Source organism: Lampetra planeri, chromosome 53 (assembly GCF_965212315.1).
Source record: "Lampetra planeri chromosome 53, kcLamPlan1.2.h2, whole genome shotgun sequence".
NCBI lineage: Eukaryota > Metazoa > Chordata > Hyperoartia > Petromyzontiformes > Petromyzontidae > Lampetra > Lampetra planeri.
This window is the reverse complement of record NC_136159.1, coordinates 5962133-5984466: the sequence shown is the minus strand read 5'-3', so window position 1 is coordinate 5984466 and position 22334 is coordinate 5962133. Positions and strand designations below refer to the sequence as shown.

Genomic DNA, 22334 nt, shown 5'->3' with positions numbered 1-22334 from the left:
TGTGTCTGTGTGTGTGCGTGTGTCTGTGTGTGTGTCTGTGTACGTGCGTGTGAGCGCGTGTGTGTGTGTGTGCATGCTTAAGTACGCGCGTGTGTGTGTGAGTGTGTGAGTTTGTGCGTGTGTGAGTGTGTGCGTGTGTGTGCGCGCTGCCTCTGCTGTCTGCCAGCTAGCGGCATACATTATTCAAATTATGAAAGCGGGTTCTCCATTCCCACCTCCTACCCCCACCCCCTTTGTCTCCCCCAGACACCCTCCCCCCCCACTCCCTGCTACCCCCCTCCACCCCCCAGAGCGTGAACCAGCGATATCTGCCTATACCGCAACCACCGCCACCCCCATTACCACCGCCACCAACACCGCAACCACCTCCACCATTACCGCCACCGCCATTACAGCCACCACCGCCATTACCGCCACCAACACCGCAACCACCTCCACCCCCATTACCACCGCCACCAACACCGCAACCACCTCCACCATTACCGCCACCGCCATTACAGCCACCACCGCCATTACCGCCACCAACATCGCAACCACCTCCACCCCCATTACCACCGCCACCAACACCGCAACCACCTCCACCATTACCGCCACCGCCATTACAGCCACCACCGCCATTACCGCCACCAACACCGCAACCACCGCAACCACCCCCATTACCACCGCCACCAACACCGCAACCACCTCCACCATTACTGCCACCACCGCCAACACCGCAACCACCACCACAGCTGACACTGCCACCAGCGCTGCTGCCACCATGGCCACCGTCACCGCCACCACAACCACCACACTCCGTGTCCATAACCCTCCACTTGGCGATTGCGATTCAAACATTTCGCAATCGCCGGCCGCTGTTGTTTTGCCCATGGTGTCTGTCGCAGCTGGGCCGGCCGTGATGCGGTTGGCGGTTGAGGGTTGGGGAGAGAGGGCGAGGGGGGGGTGCGACGTGGTGGTGGTGGTGGGGGGGGGGGTGAGGACGTGCGGTTGGGGCACGAGACATGGCGCCTTAGGCGAGCCGCGTGGCTCTCTCTCGAGAGAGCAGCACGACGAGCCGAGCGGGACGCCCGAATCGGACTGGGAATGTTCAATTCGACGCTGGAGGAATCCAATGAGCTGTGGAGCTCTGTTTTGTCCACGCACGGTCCAGTCCTGAGCGCTGTTCCGCTTCGCGAAGGGTGGCTGGGTGGCTGTGGTTTGGGTTGCGGTGCGGGATGCGGGGCCCACGCTGAGCCACGAGTGAACATCTTGCCGAGAGAGATGTGTGATCCCTACAGCTCCCACTGCTGCGGAACAGGGCTTGCACGCTCGTGTACTGCTGCTTCTGCTGCTGCTTCTACTGCTGCTTCTCCTGCTGCTGCTTCTGTCCGCTGTGCGTTGTCGGGGGTTGTGCGCCGCGCGTTGTTGGGCCCGATGTCCGACGTTTTGCTGCCACGTGCCGGGAGATTTATTGAAGCGAATGTTTCGTAGATCTCTGTGTGTGTGCGCGTACGTTCTTTGACTCGCGTACAAAAGACGAAGATCCCCCGTGAAGCCTTAACAAACTGTAGGGGCAAGTGCTGTTAGCGAGCACCTATGAAGGCCGGCACGCCACTCGAAGGGGGTGGGTTGCCAGCACCGCGCCCGGCCGCCTTTGTCTCCCCAGTGGTGAACGTTACACATCGCACCGGTGACACACGCATAGTGACACAGCGCACACGGTGACGCATGCGTAGCGACACACACGCGGTGACACACGCGCTCGGTGACACACACGCGTAGTGACACGCTTGGTGACACACGCATAGTGACACAACACACACGATGACGCATGCGTAGCGACACGCACGCGTAGTGACACACGCGCTCGGTGACACACGCGCGCAGTGACACGCTCGGTGACACACGCGCGCAGTGACACACTCGGTGACACACGCATAGTGACACAGCGCACACGGTGACGCATGCGTATTGAACACGCACGCGGTGACACACGCGCTCGGTGACACACACGCGCAGTGACACGCTCGGTGACACACACGCGTAGTGACACGCTAGGTGACACACGCGCGCAGTGACACACTCGGTGACACACGCATAGTGACACAGCGCACACGGTGACGCATGCGTAGCGACACGCACGCGTAGTGACACACACGCGTAGTGACCGTGTAGGCTGCTCGGTCTGGCAGCTGCTGCCGCTGCTCATAGTCGCCTCCATTCACGGCGAGGCTGTGGGAAAGAGACTTTGACCCCCGGAAAGGTCGCAGGTCGGAGGTCAAGGTCGCCGCTTCTTGTCGGCTGTGATGAGCGGCACTGCCCAAACTCCCCCCTCCCCCACATTCCCCCCGCCCCTCGCTCCCCCCCCCCCCACGCTCCTTTCTCTCGCACCGCCGTGCTTTGCTTCATCAAGGAACAGAAACGTCACGGAATAAAAGCCACGATGCTTTTTTATCCCAGTGGTGGTGGTCGTGGTGGTGGTTGTTGGTGGTCGTGGTGGTGGTGGTTGTTGGTGGTCGTGGTGGTGGTTGTTGGTGGTCGTGGTGGTGGTTGTTGGTGGTCGTGGTGGTGGTTGTTGGTGGTCGTGGTGGTGGTGGTTGTTGGTGGTCGTGGTGGTCGTGGTGGTGGTGGTTGGTGGTGGTGCGACAGTGGCGGCCGGGCGTGGTGCTGGCCGCCCACCCCATCGTGCCCCGTGCCGGCCTTCATAGGTGCTCGCTAACAGCACTTGCCCCCAACAGTCTGTTGAAGGCTATACGGGGGATCTTTGTCTTTGGTGGCGCTAGGGATGGAGGTGCTAGGGATGGAGGTGCTAGGGATGGAGGTCCCAGGGATGGAGGTGCTAGGGATGGAGGTGCCAGGGATGGAGGTGGTGCTAGGGATGGAGGTGCCAGGGATGGAGGTGCTAGGGATGGAGGTGCTGGTGATGGAGGTGACAGGGATGGAGGTGGTGCTAGGGATGGAGGTGCCAGGGATGGAGGTGCTAGGGATGGAGGTGCTGGTGATGGAGGTGCCAGGGATGGAGGTGGTGCCAGGGATGGAGGTGCCAGGGATGGAGGTGCTAGGGATGGAGGTGCTGGTGATGGTGGTGACAGGGATGGAAGTGGTGCTAGGGATGGAGGTGCCAGGGATGGAGGTGCTGGTGATGGAGGTGACAGGGCTGGAGGTGGTGCTAGGGATGGAGGTGCCAGGGATGGAGGTGCTAGGGATGGAGGTGCCAGGGATGGAGGTGCCAGGGATGGAGGTGCCAGGGATGGAGGTGCCGGTGATGGAGGTGCCGAGGATGGAGGTGCTAGGGATGGAGGTTCTAGGGATGGAGGTGCTAGGGATGGAGGTGCCAGGGATGGAGGTGCCAGGGATGGAGGTGCCAGGGATGGAGGTGCCAGGGATGGAGGTGCTAGGGATGGAGGTGCTAGGGATGGAGGTGCTAAGGATGGAGGTGCCAGGGATGGAGGTGCCAGGGATGGAGGTGCTAGGGATGGAGGTTCTAGGGATGGAGGTGCCAGGGATGGAGGTGCCAGGGATGGAGGTGCCAGGGATGGAGGTGCCAGGGATGGAGGTGCCAGGGATGGAGGTGCTAGGGATGGAGGTTCTAGGGATGGAGGTGCCAGGGATGGAGGTGCCAGGGATGGAGGTGCTAGGGATGGAGGTTCTAGGGATGGAGGTGCCAGGGATGGAGGTGCCAGGGATGGAGGTGCCAGGGATGGAGGTGCTAGGGATGGAGGTTCTAGGGATGGAGGTGCCAGGGATGGAGGTGCCAGGGATGGAGGTGCCAGGGATGGAGGTGCCATGGATGGAGGTGCCAGGGATGGAGGTGCCAGGGATGGAGGTGCCAGGGATGGAGGTGCCAGGGATGGAGGTGCCAGGGATGGAGGTGCCAGAGATGGAGGTGCCAGGGATGGAGGTGCCAGGGATGGAGGTGCCAGGGATGGAGGTGCTAGGGATGGAGGTGCTAGGGATGGAGGTGCTAGGGGTGGAGGTGCCAGGGATGGAGGTGCCAGGGATAGAGGTGCCAGGGATGGAGGTGCTAGGGATGGAGGTACCAGGGATGGAGGTGCCAGGGATAGAGGTGCTAGGGATGGTGGTTCTAGGGATGGAGGTGCTAGGGATGGAGGTGCCAGGGATGGAGGTGCCAGGTATGGAGGTGCTAGGGATGGAGATGCTAGGGATGGAGGTGCCAGGGATGGAGGTGCCATGGATGGAGGTGCTAGGGATGGAGGTGCCAGGGATGGAGGTGCCAGGGATGGAGGTGCCGGGGATGGAGGTGCCGGGGATGGAGGTGCTAGGGATGGTGGTCCCAGGGATGGAGGTGCCAGGGATGGAGGTGCTAGGGATGGAGGTGCTATGGATGGAGGTGCCGGGGATGGAGGTGCCGGGGATGGAGGTGCTAGGGATGGTGGTCCGAGGGATGGAGGTGCCAGAGATGGAGGTGCTAGGGATGGAGGTGCCAGGGATGGAGGTGGTAGGCATAGCGAGGTGCAAGCCACGCAGACACGAGGTGGAGCTTTAGCGCGATGAGATGACACAAAGACGCGGCCGAGACGTGGAGGAGAGGCAGGCACGAGATGGCCAGCGACAGGGAGATTGTTTCGCTTGATACCAAAAACGCGAGTGCGCTGGTTTTTAACGCGAATCGGCGTCGTCCGCGTCTCTTAGGATTCGTGACTTCGAGATGACATTCGCAGCCCTTCCGTTGCCTGGGCCACCGGAGCCCTTTGCTTGGTTTGGTTACGGGGTTTGGTGGATCACGCAGAGATTCGAGTGAGATCCCCCTCCTCCCGCCCCTCCACCCCCTCCGCCGATGGCACAGCGTGAGCTGGTGGGCCTCTGTTGCGGCGTGCTGCTGCTGCGGCTGCTGCGGTGAGGCCGTGTCGATTGGCAGCACAGCACGTCGGTACGGACAGGGTAGAGCGGAATCATTCTGGGACATTCAGCATCTGGAGCCGCTTGTGCGTCTTTGTACCGTTTGTTGTTGGAACGCTCTTACCTCGTGCCCCTGCTGGGAATAAGTGAAAAATAGCTTCATAGCTCATCGGATACCTCCAGTAAAAATAAATATTCTTATTCTAAGGTGTACCTACTGGACATCTGTAAACCACAAAAAAGAGCTTCATTGCTCATCGGATCCCTCCGGTATAAATAAATATTATGACTCTGATTCTGCTTCTGACCTCTCCCATCGTGCCTTTTTTTTCCACGGTGAGCAAATGACCGAGCGGATCGGTGAACACATCCGTGCGGAAACTCTGATTGCTGTCACCTCGTATGACACGCGGCTTCCGGGATTTCTCCCCCGGATTTTCATTGCAAAACCATCCCCAGGTGGGGAGGATCCTCGTGAAAACGGAGGCTTCCGAGGCTCGGTGAGAACAACATCCCGCGTAAAACTCAACGATATTATTGTTGTTATTATTGTTGTTGAAGTCTATTTAAAATAGAACATCGTTGATGACGTGAGGATTGCAGCACGGGTCATCATCTCGAGTTGTACCGCCTGTCGTCGGAGTTGGTTGGTAAATATTTGGTGATGGAGTTTCAGAACGGTCAGGTCAGAGATGTTTCGGCGCCAGGGTGGCTAGGAGATGTTAACTACCTCGCCTGGTATACAGGAGGTCGTGGGTTCGATCCCGACCCTGATGCCTGTTGTATAATTGGAGTGCGTGTCTCGCTCTCATCATCATCATCATCACCACAGTGACTAGGATATGTTAACTACCTCGCCTGGTATACAGGAGGTCGTGGGTTTGATCCCCACCCTGACGCCTGTTGTATAATTGGAGTGCGTGTCTCGCTCTCATCATCATCATCATCACCACAGTGACTAGGAGATGTTAACTACCTCGCCTGGTATACAGGAGGTCGTGGGTTTGATCCCCACCCTGACGCCTGTTGTATAATTGGAGTGCGTGTCTCGCTCTCATCATCATCATCACCACAGTGACTAGGAGATGTTAACTACCTCGCCTGGTATACAGGAGGTCGTGGGTTCGATCCCGACCCTGACGCCTGTTGTATAATTGGAGTGCGTGTCTCGCTCTCATCATCATCATCATCACCACAGTGACTAGGAGATGTTAACTACCTCGCCTGGTATACAGGAGGTCGTGGGTTTGATCCCCACCCTGACGCCTGTTGTATAATTGGAGTGCATGTCTCGCTCTCATCATCATCATCATCACAGTGGCTAGGAGATGTTAACTACCTCGCCTGGTATACAGGAGGTCATGGGTTCGATCGCAGTGCTGACATCTGCTGTATATTTGGAGTTTTCGTGTCTCTGTCCCTGTGATCAGCGTGGATTTTTTTTGGGATCCTCCGGTTTTCCCCTCCACATTTAGAATCAACATCACGCGCATTTGACTGCTGTACATTTCCACGTGATAAGCCACTTGCCTTGAGCTATCATTTGTGGCCAGGTCATTTTGAAAAACAGCTATATAGCTCAGTGGGCCTTACGTGGTAAAATAAAAATAATAGTCTAGTAAAAAGAAAATAAATTAACTAATAGAATACGACGTTTCGATTGCAACACAAGCAGTCGTCATCAGGTAGAACTAAATTTGAGAGAGAGTCAAAGCACAGACACGGAGACACACAGACAGACACACAAGCAGAGAGAGACAACACAGACACAGAGAGAGACACACAGAGAGAGACACACAGACAGACACACAAGCAGAGAGAGACAACACAGACACACACATAGAGAGACACACAGAGAGAGACACACAGAGAGAGACACACAGACAGACACACAAGCAGAGAGAGACAACACAGAGGCACACAGAGAGAGACACAGAGAGAGAGAGACACACAGACAGACACACAAGCAGAGAGAGACCACACAGAGACCCACAGAGAGAGACACAGAGAGAGAGACACACAACATAGACACACAGAGACTCTCTGTGTGTCTATGTTGTGGTGTCTCTCTCTGCTTGTGTGTCTGTCTGTGTGTCTCCGTGTTTAAAGCTGCGTTCGCAATTGTAGCGAGGTGTGCATGGCCTTGGCCCCACTCCGTCACTGATGACTCGCAGAGGGACCCAGGGACTTTATAAAGGAACTCAAGCTCACCCATTAGAAGCCCATGGACCCCCATAGAGACCCATGGACCCCCCCTCCCGTGTACAGACTCATAGACCCCCGTATAAACCCCCATATAGACCCCCGTATACACCCATGGACCCCCCCCCCCTCGTATAGACCCATATACCCCCATATAAACCCCCATATAGACCCATGGACCCCCATATAAACCCCCGTATAGACCCATACACCCCCATATAGACCCATGGACCCCCATATAAACCCACGTATAAACCCATGGACCCCATATAAACCCACGTATACACCCATGGACCCCATATAAACCCCCATATAGACCCATGGACCCCCATATAAACCCCCTGTATAGACCCATGGAACCCCATATAAACCCCCATATACACCCATGGACCCCCATATAAACCCACGTATAGACCCATGGACCCCCATATAAACCCACGTATGGACCCCCATATAAACCCCCATATAGACCCCCATATAAACCCCCATATAGACCCATGGACCCCCATATAAACCCACGTATAGACCCATACACCCCCATATAGACCCATGGACCCCCATATAAACCCACGTATAAACCCATGGACCCCATATAAACCCACGTATACACCCATGGACCCCATATAAACCCCCATATAGACCCATGGACCCCCATATAAACCCCCATATACACCCATGGACCCCCATATAAACCCACGTATAGACCCATGGACCCCCATATAAACCCACGTATGGACCCCCATATAAACCCCCATATAGACCCCCATATAAACCCCCATATAGACCCATGGACCCCCATATAAACCCACGTATAGACCCATACACCCCCATATAAACCCACGTATAGACCCATACACCCCCATATAAACCCCCATATAGACCCATGGACCCCCATATAAACCCACGTATAGACCCATACACCCCCATATAAATCCACGTATAGACCCATACACCCCCATATAAACCCCCATATAGACCCATGGACCCCCATATAAACCCACGTATACACCCATACACCCCCATATAAACCCACGTATACACCCATAGACCCCCATATAAACCCACGTATACACCCATACACCCCCATATAAACCCCCATATAGACCCATGGACCCCCATATAAACCCACGTATAGACCCATACACCCCCATATAAACCCACGTATACACCCATGGACCCCCATATAAACCCACGTATAGACCCATACACCCCCATATAAACCCACGTATAGACCCATACACCCCCATATAAACCCACGTATAGACCCATACACCCCCATATAAACCCACGTATACACCCATACACCCCCATATAAACCCACGTATAGACCCATACACCCCCATATAAACCCACGTATACACCCATGGACCCCCATATAAACCCCAATATACACCCATGGACCCCCATATAAACCCCCATATACACCCATAGACCCCCATATAAACCCACGTATACACCCATAGACCCCCATATAAACCCCCATATACACCCATGGACCCCCATATAAACCCGCGTATACAGAACCAGGGGCTCGCGTAGAGCGTCACACGTTGTCAGCGAGACCTGCAATTTCCCGCGCACGGTTCACGCTCAAGGGGAGCCGACGGTATCCGCCTCGGCTCGCCGATGAATGCCGCACAATACGACAACAACAAAAGATCGCCACCAGGAGCAATATTAAATTTGGTTTTTAATTTAACTTGTCTTAGCGTGGCTCAAAGCGTATTAGGCACAGAGAGAGAGGGGTGGGGAGAGAGGGGGGGGGGTATCACTCTCCCGCTCAGTCGAGGAGCCCTGGAGGAGAGAGAGACGCGTCGACGGGGTTCCGCCGCCCCGCGAACGACGGTGATCTGAACCGGTCCTGGGCCTCCCCTCCCCTAGGTCGACTCGGCCTCAAGTGAGTACCTTGCACGGAGTGTCAACTTCGCTGTTCGGGAGACAAAGGCGGCCGGGCGCGGTGCTGGCCACACACACCCCCAACTCGCCTCGTGTGCCGTGCCGGCCTTCATCGGTGTGCCACTCGCCGCTTGCCCCCAACAGTCTGTTAAGGCTATACGGGGGATCTTTGTCTTTGTTCCGAACATTGAAGCTTTGCCCCCCCCCCCCCGACTACAGATGGGTGAGGGTCTGTGGCCCGAACGAATGTAAATAAATAAAAAATAAACAATCAACTGTTTTTGAACAAATAAGGAATTCATCTTCTTGGTTCTTTCGGTAAAGTCACGTAGAAGGGAAATAATAAAATAATAAAAATAAAACATAATAAAATACAAATCTCACGACGTTTCGGCCACAACGCAAGCAGCCGTCCTCAGGTGAAGATTATGTTTTATTTGTATTATTTAATTATTTCCCTTCTACGTGACTTTACCGAAAGAACCAAGAAGATGAATCCCTGCAGTCACGAAAGCTTTAAATCGAAAAATAAGGAATTGCGTCTGCTTCGTTTCGAACCAAGGTTGCTGCCTGTCCCGATTCGTCCTGGGACCGTTGGTCTTGTGATTGCGACAACTGCTTTTGCTTAATAATTAATTGCGGTTTCGTAATAATTGAAATAAACATTCGTCATGATCCTATGGGAACCTCATTTGCCAGTAAAAATATGATAATTAGTTCTTTACCCTTCTATCTGGCAACAAAACTGACACCTTTTTGTCAGTTTTGTTGCCAGATAGAAGGGTAAAGAACCAATTATCATTCGTCATGATTTTAACAATGGCAATAAAGCTACGCTCGCAAAGACAATGATGCGTTGACACGCAGTTCTGCCCACTCCTACCGCGATATCCCTACATACTCTTTGGTTCTTTCGGTAAAGTCACGTGGGTGAAAATAAAATAAATGAAAATAACTCGTTTAAATCACGACGTTTCGGGCGCAACACAAGGGTGCTTTCCCACCTGATGATGGACGCTTGTGTTGCGCCCGAAACGTCGCGATTTATTTTTTGTTTTATTTCTCTACCTACGTGATTTTACCGAAAGAACCAAGAGTATGGATTCCTGCAGTCACGAAAGCTTCAAATCAAGATTGAATATTCCTCCTTCCCAAGATGTTTTTTTTCGACATCAGAGGTGGCAACCGCCATTTACACACCGCGTTCAGTACTAATTTAAGGCTGAGTCGAACTAGGGGGGGGGGGGTGTGGGAGAGGCAGAGAGAATTACGGCTGATTTTGGCCCGTGGTCGGGTGTCGAACTCTGGTTTGCCGAGTTCATATCACGCAGTGCGCTAAGCACTGCGCCACCGCTCCCCAGCATACACAATGGCAAAGCCTTAACAGGCTGTAGGAGCAAGTGATCTTTGCGAGTAGCAGCACCTATTTGGGCCGGCACTGCACACGAGGGGGAGTTAGTTGAGTGGCCAGCACCGCTCCCGGCCGCCTTTGTCTCCCCAATGGCGTTTACTACACACCGAGTCAATGAAGGGGATGGCCAGGGCCGGTTCATATAATTACCGCCGACTTTGACCTATGGTCGGGATCACAACTCTGGTTGCCGGGTTCATATGGGACACCACGGTGGCTAGGAGATGTTAACTACCTCGCCTGGCACACAGGAGGTCGTGGGTTGAAAGCAGACACTGACGCCTGCTGTACATTTAGATGTTTGCGCTGCTGCTGTATTTTTTTTCCGCGCGCTGATAACGCCGCCACTTCGTCGGACTATCATTTGTGGCCAGAACCGTTTTGCGAAACGGGACTCTGGTTAAAACAATAAAATAGTAAATATATATTTAAAAAAAATAGATATATGTATAAAACGCAGTCGCGCTAACCGCTGCGCCACCGCTCCCCAGCCACACGCGCGCGGTGGGAGAGACGGAGAGAGAGACTCTCGCAGCTCGGAGCAATCGAAGTCGATAGAGAGAAAGACAATGGGCCAATCAGCGACAAAGCCGGAGCGCCCCCCCCCCCCCCACTACGGTGGGAGCAGACACGGAAGAGGAGGGAGGAGGAGGAGGGGGGTGGTATTGGGGGGTGAGGGGGGGGCGGCTGACGATGTCAGGCGGGAGGAGACGTCGCCTCTCGCAACGCGTCGCTCGCAGCGAGCCGGGGAGGGCGAATCGTGAACGCATTCGCTGCTGATGATGAAGATTATGATGAAGATTTTTATGATGATGCTGCTGATGCTGCTGATGATGATGTAGATTGTGCGGATGATGATGCTGCTGCTGCTGATGATGAAGATTTTTATGATGATGATGATGATGATGCGGCTGCTAATGTAGATTGTGCGGATGATGATGCTGCTGATGATGAAGATTTTGATGATGCTGCTGCTGATGATGTAGATTATGCAGATCATGATGCTGTTGATGATGAAGATACTGCTGATAATGAAAATGCTGCTGCTGCTGATGATGATAATGAAGATGGTGATGATGATGAAGATGCTGCTGCTGATGATCATGCTTATGAGGCTGCTAATGAAGATTCTGATGATGATGCTGCTGCTGATGTAGAAGATGATGATGATGATTCTTGTGATGCTGATTAAGATTCTGATGATGATGCTGATGAAGATGATACTGATGATTATGACGATGAAGATACTGATGATTCTGATGATGATGCTGATGCTGCTGCTGCTGCTGCTGATGATGCTGCTGCTGCTGATGATGCTGCTGATGCTGATGAAGATGACGATGCTGATAAAAATGCTGCTGCTGATGCTGCTGGTGATGATGAAGACGCTGCTGATGATGTCTACAACAAAAGATAGGGTCAGGATGACGATCGTGCCGCGTTTTTGTCGTTACTGCTGCGGAGTGGAGGACGGAGGATTTGGAGCACTTGCTTCAACATTCTGTTCAGGCTATACGGGGGATCTTTGTCTTTTTCTTTGGGCGCTTCAACACACCGTGCTGTTAGCGAGCACAGATGAAGGCCGGCACAGCACACGAGGGGGTGGATAGCCACCACCACTCCCGACCGCCTTTGTCTCCCCAGTGGTGATGGTTACACACCACACCAGGTACTCATTTGAGGCTGAGTCGACTTAGGGGAGGCGCAGGACCGGTTCGGATAAATCGTCACTGGTGTCGGTGGTGGCAGTGAGCGGGATTCGGCGTCGGGTTCGTAGCGCAGCGCGCTAACCGCTGCGCCACCACTCCCCTACACTACCGCAACACGAAGTCAAAGATCCCCCGCATAGCCTTAACAGACTGTAGGGGCAAGTGCTGTTAGCGAGCACCTAAAAAGGCCGGAACGGCACACGAGGGGGTGGGTGGCCAGCATCACGCCCGACCGCCTTTGTCTCCCCAGTGGCGACGTTGACACACCGCACCAGGTACTCATTGGAGGCTGAGTCGACCTAGGGGAGGCCCTAGGACCGGTTCAGAGAATCGTTACCGGTGTTGACCGCGAGGGGGAATTGAACCCGGGTCGCCGGATTCGTATAGCGCAGCGCGCTGACCGCTACACTACCGCTCCCCACGCATACGCGCACAGACACACACACACACGTACAGACACACTCACACACATGTACAGACAGACACACTCACAGACAGACACACTCGCACACACGCACAGACACACGCGCACGGACACGCACAGACAGACACACTCACACACACGCACAGACAGACACACTCACACACACGCACAGACAGACACAACAACAACAACCGCCATTTGCCACTAAGTGGCGGTGACGTCACCACGACGCTTGTGCCAGGCCATGTGCACCCTGAGGCCACGTGAAGTGTCGAACGCCCGCTGGCAGGAGGTCACGGGGCAGACCCAGGTGCCACGGGTCGACTGACCGAGATGACCGAGACGACTGGCTGATGCACCACCTGTGCCCCCTACTGTGCCAACTTGCTGTGCTTTAGCCACCCGGCGCTCCGCTCGTTGTTGTGAGCGTCGCTCCTCCGCCCTCCGTTGTTGTTGGAGGGCGACTGCCTCCAACTGCCCAGTAGCGTCCTTCACGAGCCTCCTCCACTGAGGCCGATCTTGACACCGCTGGTACCAGTCATCGGCAAGTCCACTCAGCTCCACGTCCTCCTGTACCACATCACTCCATCTCTTCTCTAGCCCGTGCCGCGCCCGTTTAGCCCCCTCGATCCGGCCGAACAAAAGCTGTTTAGGCATGCGGTGGCTGGGCATGCGGGCTACATGACCCAGCCAACGCAGCCTTGCCTGCCGGAGGAGCTCACTGATGGGACTTTGCCCAGATCTTTCAAGGACTTGTGAGCTCCTCACACAATCCAGCCTGGTTAAACCCAGGATGGATCGTAGGCAGGCCAGCCTAAATGTTTCCAACCGGCGAAGATGCTCCACTAGGGGGGTCCACGTTTCGCAAGCGTAGAGAAGGGAGGGAATGACCGTGGCCGAGAAGACCTGAAGCTTCGTGCGGAGCGACAGACCAGGTAGCTTCCACACAGCGTTACGCAACCGACGAAAAGATATTGCCGCTCGACTGATTCGGAGTGAGACCTCTGCTGATAAACTGGAGCCGGTCATAAGCACACTGCCCAGGTATGGGAAACTCTCCACTCTCTCCACAACTGCCCCATCACCGATTGGGAGTTGTGGGGGTGGAGTGCCCGATGGTACAAAATACCCAGGCAGGTGCTTAGTTTTGGTGGGGCTGATGGTAAGGCCCCACCTCTTAGTGGCACGCTCCAGTCTCAGCAGCAGCGTCTCCAACTCCTCTTCTGACAGACACACTCACAGACAGACACACTCACACACACGCGCACAGACAGACACACACGTACAGACACACACTCACACACATGTACAGACACACTCACACACATGTAGACACACACACGCACAGACACTCACGTACAGACAGACACTCACACACACGCACAGACACACACTCACACACACACACGCACAGACAGACACACTCACACACAGACAGACACACACACACGCACAGAAAGACACACACACGTACAGACACGCACACACGCGCGCACACACTCACACACGCACAGACAGACACTCACACGCACAGACAGACACACTCACTCACACACACACGCACAGATACAGACACACTCACACACACGCACAGAAAGACACACACGCACAGACAGACACACGCGCAGACAGACTTACACACACACAGACAGACACACTCACACACTCACACACAGACAGACACACACGCACAGACAGACTCACACTCACACAGACAGACACTCACACACACGCACAGACAGACACACACAGACAGACACACTCACACACACGCACAGACAGACACACACTCACACACGCACAGACAGACACACTCACACACACAGACAGACACACTCACACACACGCACAGACAGACACACTCACACACTTACACACTCAGACAGACACACTCACACACGCGCACAGTCAGACACACACAGACAGACACACTCACACACACGCACAGACAGACACACACTCACATACACTCACACACACGCACAGACACACACACACAGACAGACACACACTCACACACAGACAGACACACACACAGACACACACTCACACACACACAGACAGACACACACTCACACACTCACACACAGACAGACACACACTCACACACACACTCACACACACAGACAGACACACACTCACACACACACTCACACACAGACAGACACACACTGACTCACACACACTCACTCACACAGACACACACTCACACACACAGACAGACACACACTCACACACTCACAGACAGATATACACGCACACACACAGACAGACACAGACTCACTCACACACAGACAGACACACACTCACTCACACACAGACAGACACACACTGACTCACAGACAGACACACACTCACACACAGACAGACACACACACTCACACACGCACAGACAGACACACACACACAGACAGACACACTCACACACACACAGACAGACACACACTCACACACACACAGACAGACACACTCACACACTCACACACACACAGACAGACACACACTCACACACACAGACAGACACACACTCACACACTCACACAGACACACACTCACACACACACAGACAGACACACACTCACACACACACAGACAGACACACACACACACAGACAGACACACACTCACACACACACAGACAGACACACACTCACACACAGACAGACACACACTGATTCACACACACAGACAGACACACACACAGACACACACTCACACGCGCGCGCGCCCCCTTCGCCCGGCTCGTACAGAAGAGCCATTGAGACAGGCGCGCAGACATTGAGGTCCAATTTAATTAGTCGGCCGCATCCCCCAGACCCCTCCCCCTCCTCCCCCCTCCTTCGTGATTCTTATTCTGTTTTATAAATAAGAAAAAAAACCCTCCGCCCCTTCCCCCCAACTCCCGTCTCTCTTTAACCCTTATTCTGCACTCGCACCAATTCCCCCCCACCACCTCTTCTCCCACCCCCCTCTCATCCCCCGGTCCCCCTCTATTCCTCAGCAAGCCCCCCCCCCCTCCCTCCCTTGTTATTCATAGTGCGCCTCCCATAGCACAATGCCCACGTCTGGGCGCTGAAGGGGTTAACTCGGGAATTGTAACGTCAAGTTCTGTGCCGTGACAGGGCTCGCTTTTCCCACGCTCCTACTTTACAAAATAAAGTTCGCGAAACCTCTGTGGTGCCCCCCTCCCTCCCTCCCTCGCCCCCCCTCCCCCCCGAGAAAAAAGGGAGCCCCCGTGTCACCCACCCACCCACCTTCCCTTCCACCCACCCGTCTAAGCGCTTACCCACCCACCCATCAACCTCCCAATCCCGCCACTAAATTGATATGCTTAGCCACCCCCCAAACCACCACTACCACCACCATCAGCATAGTCATCATCATCATCACCACTATCGTCATCATCAACACCATCGTCATGGCATTCACCATCAGCATCGTCGTTATGACCATCATCACCATCATCATCATTGCCTTCATCGCCACCATCATCATTATGACATCATCCCCACCACCACAATCATCATCGCCACCACCAGCATCATCACATCACATCGCCCAGACCACCACCCCCACCACCCCCACTCACCACCACCACCCCCACCACCACCACCAGCCCCATCTCTCGCCCCCTAAAACCTCTCACACCCCCCCGCCCGCGCCCCGCAGCCAGAATGAGTCATCATTTGAACGTGAGCCGCGTGTGTAAGACGCGCGGGTAGGAGCGCTGGCTGAGTGGGATTTGAGACGGTGATTAGAGACGGGACGGTGGGAGGGAGCGGTCGAGGAGTTGTTGGGAGGGGGTAGAGTGAGAGTTGGGAGCGGGTGGGGAGATCGTTTTGCCGCTTGTCAAAGTCTAGGGGGGGTCGTGGAGGGGGTAGGGCGGTCTATACTGCGGGGTTGGCAGACAGCGTTGTCACCGATAATATTATTTAGAATGTGGTGTACGCCTTTTGGCGTCCTCTGGTCTAGCGCCGTTTTGAGACGAGGCTCAAAAGAAAGCTGTCTCTGGTGTGGAGCAATCAAGTTCAAAGACAATGCATATTTTATCAGAGTGTTTTTCTATTTGCATTCTGACCACAAGTTTTGTGGTTAATGCAGACACGATTCCTTGAAAAAGGTTTCAGTTTGGTGTTTTAACATCTTAACACAGCTATTTTGTTGCCACATAAAAAGGGGAACACCTATTCTCTAATATTCATAACAATAAAAATCGTAATGTTTGTATATTTGTTCCCACCAAAAGAAGTTGATTGTAACGAGCTGCGTGTGGTGTTGGCGGTGGTTGTGTCGAGCTGGCCAGCAAGCGACCTCCGCTCAAACAGCGGGGGGAGTCGCCTTTAGAGAATCAGAATCTTTATTTGGACTGCAGGAGGAATCCGATGAGCTATGAAGCTCTTCACAGATGTCCAGTGGGGGCGATCGCACGCGGCCGGGTGGTGGTGGGCTACACGACCAAATTGCTCATTTGGGGCCGGATCATTCATATAACGGCAAAAATTCCATATTAATGAACATTAGTTTATACTTTATTCATTTACCGTTGTGTCTACCTCCACATATGCCAGGTCCTGTTCCTCGTTTCCTCCTCTAACTTGCTGGGTTTTTTTTTCCTCCGTGGCTCTTCGGTTCCATCCCACCACCGAAGCTAAAAACTCCTCGCCCCCCTTTCGTCTTTCCGAGCATCTTTCGAGGTTTGCCAAACGTCCCCGAGCTCGTGCCCCCCCCCCCCCCCCCCGAGCACGTGACCACCCCCCCGAGCTCGTGACCCCCCCCGAGCTCGTGACCTCCCCAGCTCGTGACCCCCCCCCCCCCGAGCTCGTGACCCCCCCCCGAGCTCGTGACCCCCCCCCGTAGCTCGTGACCCCCACGAGCTCGTGACCCTCTCCCGAGCTCGTGACCCCCCCGGAGCTCGTGACCCCCCCGAGCTCGTGACCCCCCCGAGCTCGTGACCCCCCCCCCTAGCTCGTGACCCCCCCCCCTAGCTCGTGACCCCCCGTAGCTCGTGACCCCCCGTAGCTCGTGACCCCCCCGAGCTCGTGACCCCCCCGAGCTAGTGACCCCCCCCGAGCTCGTGACCCCCCCGAGCTCGTGACCCCCCTGAGCTCGTGACCCCCCCGAGCTCGTGACCCCCCCCGAGCTCGTGACCCCCCCCGGAGCTCGTGACCCCACCGAGCTCGTGACCCCCCCCCGAGCTCGTGACCCCCCCCCCCGAGCTCGTGACCCCCCCCCCCGAGCTCGTGACCCCCCCCCCCCCCGAGCTCGTGACCCCCCCCCCCCCCGAGCTCGTGATCCCCCCGAGCTCGTGACCCCCCCCCCCGAGCTCGTGACCCCCCCCGAGCACGTGACCACCCCCCCCCCGAGCTCGTGACCCCCCCCCCCCCCCGAGCTCGTGACCCCCCCCCGAGCTCGTGACCCCCCCCCCCCCCGAGCTCGTGACCCCCCCCCCCCCCGAGCTCGTGATCCCCCCCGAGCTCGTGACCCCCCCCCGAGCTCGTGACCCCCCCCCCCGCCTCCGGATAAAACCTCGCGGTCGTCGCCATGGGCGTGATCGTTATGAAAGGTTGAACGGGTTAAGGCGCAGCCCTGCAAGTGCTCGCTTAACGCCGCTGCTGGCGGGAGGGCCTCCCGCTAGAGGGAGCGCTCGGGAAGGGGTGTTTGGCCTACTCATCCACTCAGGCCGGACGTCGATCATCGCCCTAACTGTGATGAACCCGTTTAGACTGCGGGGTGGACAGAGGCAGTGGCGGTGTGGCAACAACAACAACAATTGTAACAACAATTGTTCTAACAACAACAATTGTTGCAACAACAACAATTGTTGTAACAACAACAGTTGTAACAACAACAATTGTTGAAACAACAACAATTGTTGCAACAACAACAATTGTTGCAACAACAACAACAGTTGTAACAACAACAATTGTTGCAACAACAACAATTGTTGCAACAACAACAACAGTTGTAACAACAACAATTGTTGCAACAACAACAATTGTTGCAACAACAACAATTGTTGCAACAACAACAATTGTTGTAACAACAACAATTGTTGCAACAACAACAATTGTTGCAACAACAACAACAGTTGTAACAACAACAATTGTTGCAACAACAACAATTGTTGCAACAATTGTTGCAACAACAACAACAGTTGTAACAACAACAATTGTTGCAACAACAACAATTGTTGTAACAACAACAATTGTTGCAACAACAACAACAGTTGTAACAACAACAATTGTTGCAACAACAACAATTGTTGTAACAACAACAATTGTTGCAACAACAACAACAGTTGTAACAACAACAATTGTTGCAACAACAACAATTGTTGTAACAACAACAATTGTTGCAACAACAACAATTGTTGCAACAACAACAATTGTTGTAACAACAACAATTGTTGCAACAACAACAACAGTTGTAACAACAACAATTGTTGCAACAACAACAATTGTTGTAACAACAACAATTGTTGCAACAACAACAATTGTTGCAACAACAACAACAGTTGTAACAACAACAATTGTTGCAACAACAACAATTGTTGCAACAACAACAATTGTTGCAACAACAACAACAGTTGTAACAACAACAATTGTTGCAACAACAACAATTGTTGCAACAACAATTGCTGTTGCAACAACAACAATTGCTGTTGCAACAATTGTAAGAACAGCAGCGACAATTGTTGCGACGGTGCGACTGAGCTTGTCCGAGTGCTCCGTGTTGCACGGTTTGCGTGTGTCGTTGCACGTGATTGCATGTAGTCGCGTGTGGTCGTAGCTGGTTGCATGTAGTTGTGCGTGGTTGTAGCTGGTTGCGCGTGGTTGCGTGCGGTTGTAGCTGGTTGCATATGGTTGCGTGTAGTCGTAGCTGGTTGCGTGTGATTGCGCATGATCGTAGCTGGTTGCGTGTGATTGCGCATGATCGTAGCTGGTTGCGTGTGATTGCGCATGATCGTAGCTGGTTGCGTGTGATTGCGCATGATCGTAGCTGGTTGCGTGTGATTGCGCATGATTGCGCGTGTTTGTAGCTGGTTGCGTGTGATTGCACGCGGTTGCGTGCGCGTGGTCACGTGTTGGTGTACGTGGCCGCGCGTGTGTCACGCATGTCGCTGCAAGTGGTCGCATGTGGTCGCATGTGGTAGAGGCGGTCGCGTATTCCTGCAGGCGGTTGCGCGCGTGGCCGGTGGGGTTTGTACGGTGGTGGGGGGGTTAGTGGGGGGGGGGGGGGTTATTGGTGGGGGGGGGGTAAACTTAACCAATAAGGTTCCGGGGCCCGTTTTTCTCCCCGCACACAAAAGCAAAAAAAAGTAAAAAAAAAATTATCGCCGCCGTCCCCGCCGTCCCCTTCTCAATGGCTATTCATTGCCATGGAGAAAGCGTAACGTAGAACGGGGGGTGGTGGCGTGGGGGGGGGCTAGGTGGGGGTGAGAATACGTCTCGAGAAGACGGGAGAGTGGTGGTGGGTGGGGGGTGGGTGGTGGGGGGGGTACTGATTTACATCTCCCCGTTCTGTCCCCCCACTCGCACGACCGCCACGTCAATGGCTGTCCATCAGCGGCCGCCACTGGCTATGGCGGTGGTGGTGGTGGTGGCGGTGGTAATGGTGAAGGCGGCTCCAGCAAATGTATCGGGCCTGGATGGTTCACGCGTTCGAGTTGTGTGCGATGGAACGGTGGGTGCGGTGGTCAGCGCGCCTGCTGCGCTCCGAACCCGGCGACCCGAGTTCGATTCCCGCTCGCGGCCACCAACACCAAGTGACGGTTATATTATCTGAACCGGTTCTGGGCCTCTCCTAGGTCGACTTAGCCTCAAATTAGTAACTGGTGTGATGTGTGAACATTGCAACTGGGGAGACGAAGGCGGCCGGGCGTGGTGTTGGCCACCCACGCACCTCGTGTGTCATGCCGGGTTTCATAGGTGCTCCCTAACAGCACTTGCCCCAACAGTCTGTTAAGGCTATAGGGGGGGTCTTTGTCTTTGTGAGTTGTGTGGGGAGCGGTGGTGTAGCGGTTAGCGCGCCTGCTGCGCTACGAACCCGGCCACCCGAGTTCGATTCCCGCTCGCCGCCACCACCAACACCGGTGATGACGATTATCAGAACCGATCCTGGACCTCCCCCGAGGTTGCCTGCAACAGTCCACCGAGCCGATGTCATCGTGGCTCCATCTCTGCCGGGGACACAGCCCCCAGGAGCGTTACCTCCTGAGGGCTGCCACTGTTTGTAGTCTCGAGCATGCGGGCCATCATCATCACCATCATCATCATCACCATCATCATCACCACCATCATCTTCATCACGGTCATCGCCACCATCGTCACCACCATCGTCATCATCACCATCATCACCACCATCATCATCTTCATCACCATCATCACCACCATCATCACCACCATCATCTTCATCACGGTCAACGCCATCATCGTCATCATCATGGCCATCATCACCACCATCGTCACCACCATTGTCACCATCATCGTCATTATCATGGCCATCATCATCACCACCATCATCACCACCATCATCACCACCATCATCTTCATCATGGTCATCGCCATCATCGTCACCACCATCGTCATCATAACCACCATCATCATCATGGCCATCATCATCCCGTCCAGTCAGCCTAACACGAAGTGCCCGGTGCGATGTGTTAACATCAGCAAACGAGGCGTTTGTGTTAACGGAGCTGACAAAACGCCTACAGACGAGGGCAGAGGGACCGATACGAACGAAGCGGTCAAACAAAAACAGTGAGACCAAACATAAATAATAATCGACTCCTGAACCGGAACCGCGGTTCCTAAATCGTCACGATTCATCGAGTCGCGAGCGGTGTGCTTAGCGCTTTAACAAAACGTCATCGTCTTTAATCATCGTAACAATAACCCTCGAATTCTGGCTCTTTTCTTTCGACCGCAGATGTTGTGGCGCGTGAACTGCGACGGCGCCAAGGGAGGACTGGGAAACCGAGAGACCGCGGGAGGACTCCGCTCGCCAACGGAAGGACGGAGTAGACGAGGAAGAAAAACCTTGCACCCGCATGGAACCCCGCTAAGAAGTTGTTGCCCCCGGACGTATTTCGTACGCGATAATGACCCGAAATTTCGATTGAAAGCTTTCGTGACTGCAGGGATTCATCTTCTTGGTTCTTTCGGTAAAGTCACGTAGAAGGGAAGTAATAAAATAATAAAAATTCAAACATAATAAAATAATTCTCACTACGTTTCGGCTACAACGCAAGCAGCCGTCCTCAGGTGAAGAAACTTCTACTCATTCACTTCTTCACTTGAGGACGGCTGCTTGCGTTGTAGCCGAAACGTCGTGAGAATTATTTTATTATGTTTTATTTGTATTCTTTTATTATTTCCATTCTACGTGACTTTACCGAAAGAACCAAGAAAATGACCCGAAATTTGGAGCGGCGTGGCGAGACGACATCGCGCGTGGCGACGTCATCGCCCCCCCCCCCCACCAATGACGACGTTCGCGGGTGATGACGTCACGAGTGGGGATGACGTCGCCCCCGCAATGACGTCGTTCGCGGGTGATGAGATCACCGCACAGTGATGTCATCGCCCGCAAATGGCGTCATCGCTCTGGCTGGCAAGACAAATACTTTTTAGCGCTGGTTCTTTAGTCGCCAAGTTCTGAGTGATTCGTCAAGTTTTGCTATGGGGGGGGCGGGGGGAGGTAAAGTCCCTTAGAAGATCTTCTTGGTTCTTTCGGTAAAGTCACGTAGAATGGGAATAATAAAATAATAAAAATAAAACACAATAAATAATTCTCACGACGTTTCGGCCACAACGCAAGCAGCCGTCCTCAGGTGGAGAGCAGGTCTGTC

At 54.3% G+C, this 22334-nt stretch overlaps 1 long non-coding RNA gene across 5 annotated transcripts in view; it reads left to right on the top strand.

Annotated features, from left to right (window-relative positions):
- The window catches only part of LOC144734895 (uncharacterized), a 142028-nt gene extending 120342 nt beyond the window's left edge, over positions 1-21686 (top strand). For all 5 annotated transcript variants that reach the window (XR_013588561.1, XR_013588560.1, XR_013588563.1 and 2 more), the window contains one exon: positions 21413-21686. This is a non-coding gene — a long non-coding RNA (uncharacterized LOC144734895). The remainder of the gene's footprint in view (positions 1-21412) is intronic.
- The last annotated feature ends 648 nt before the right edge of the window (positions 21687-22334 follow it).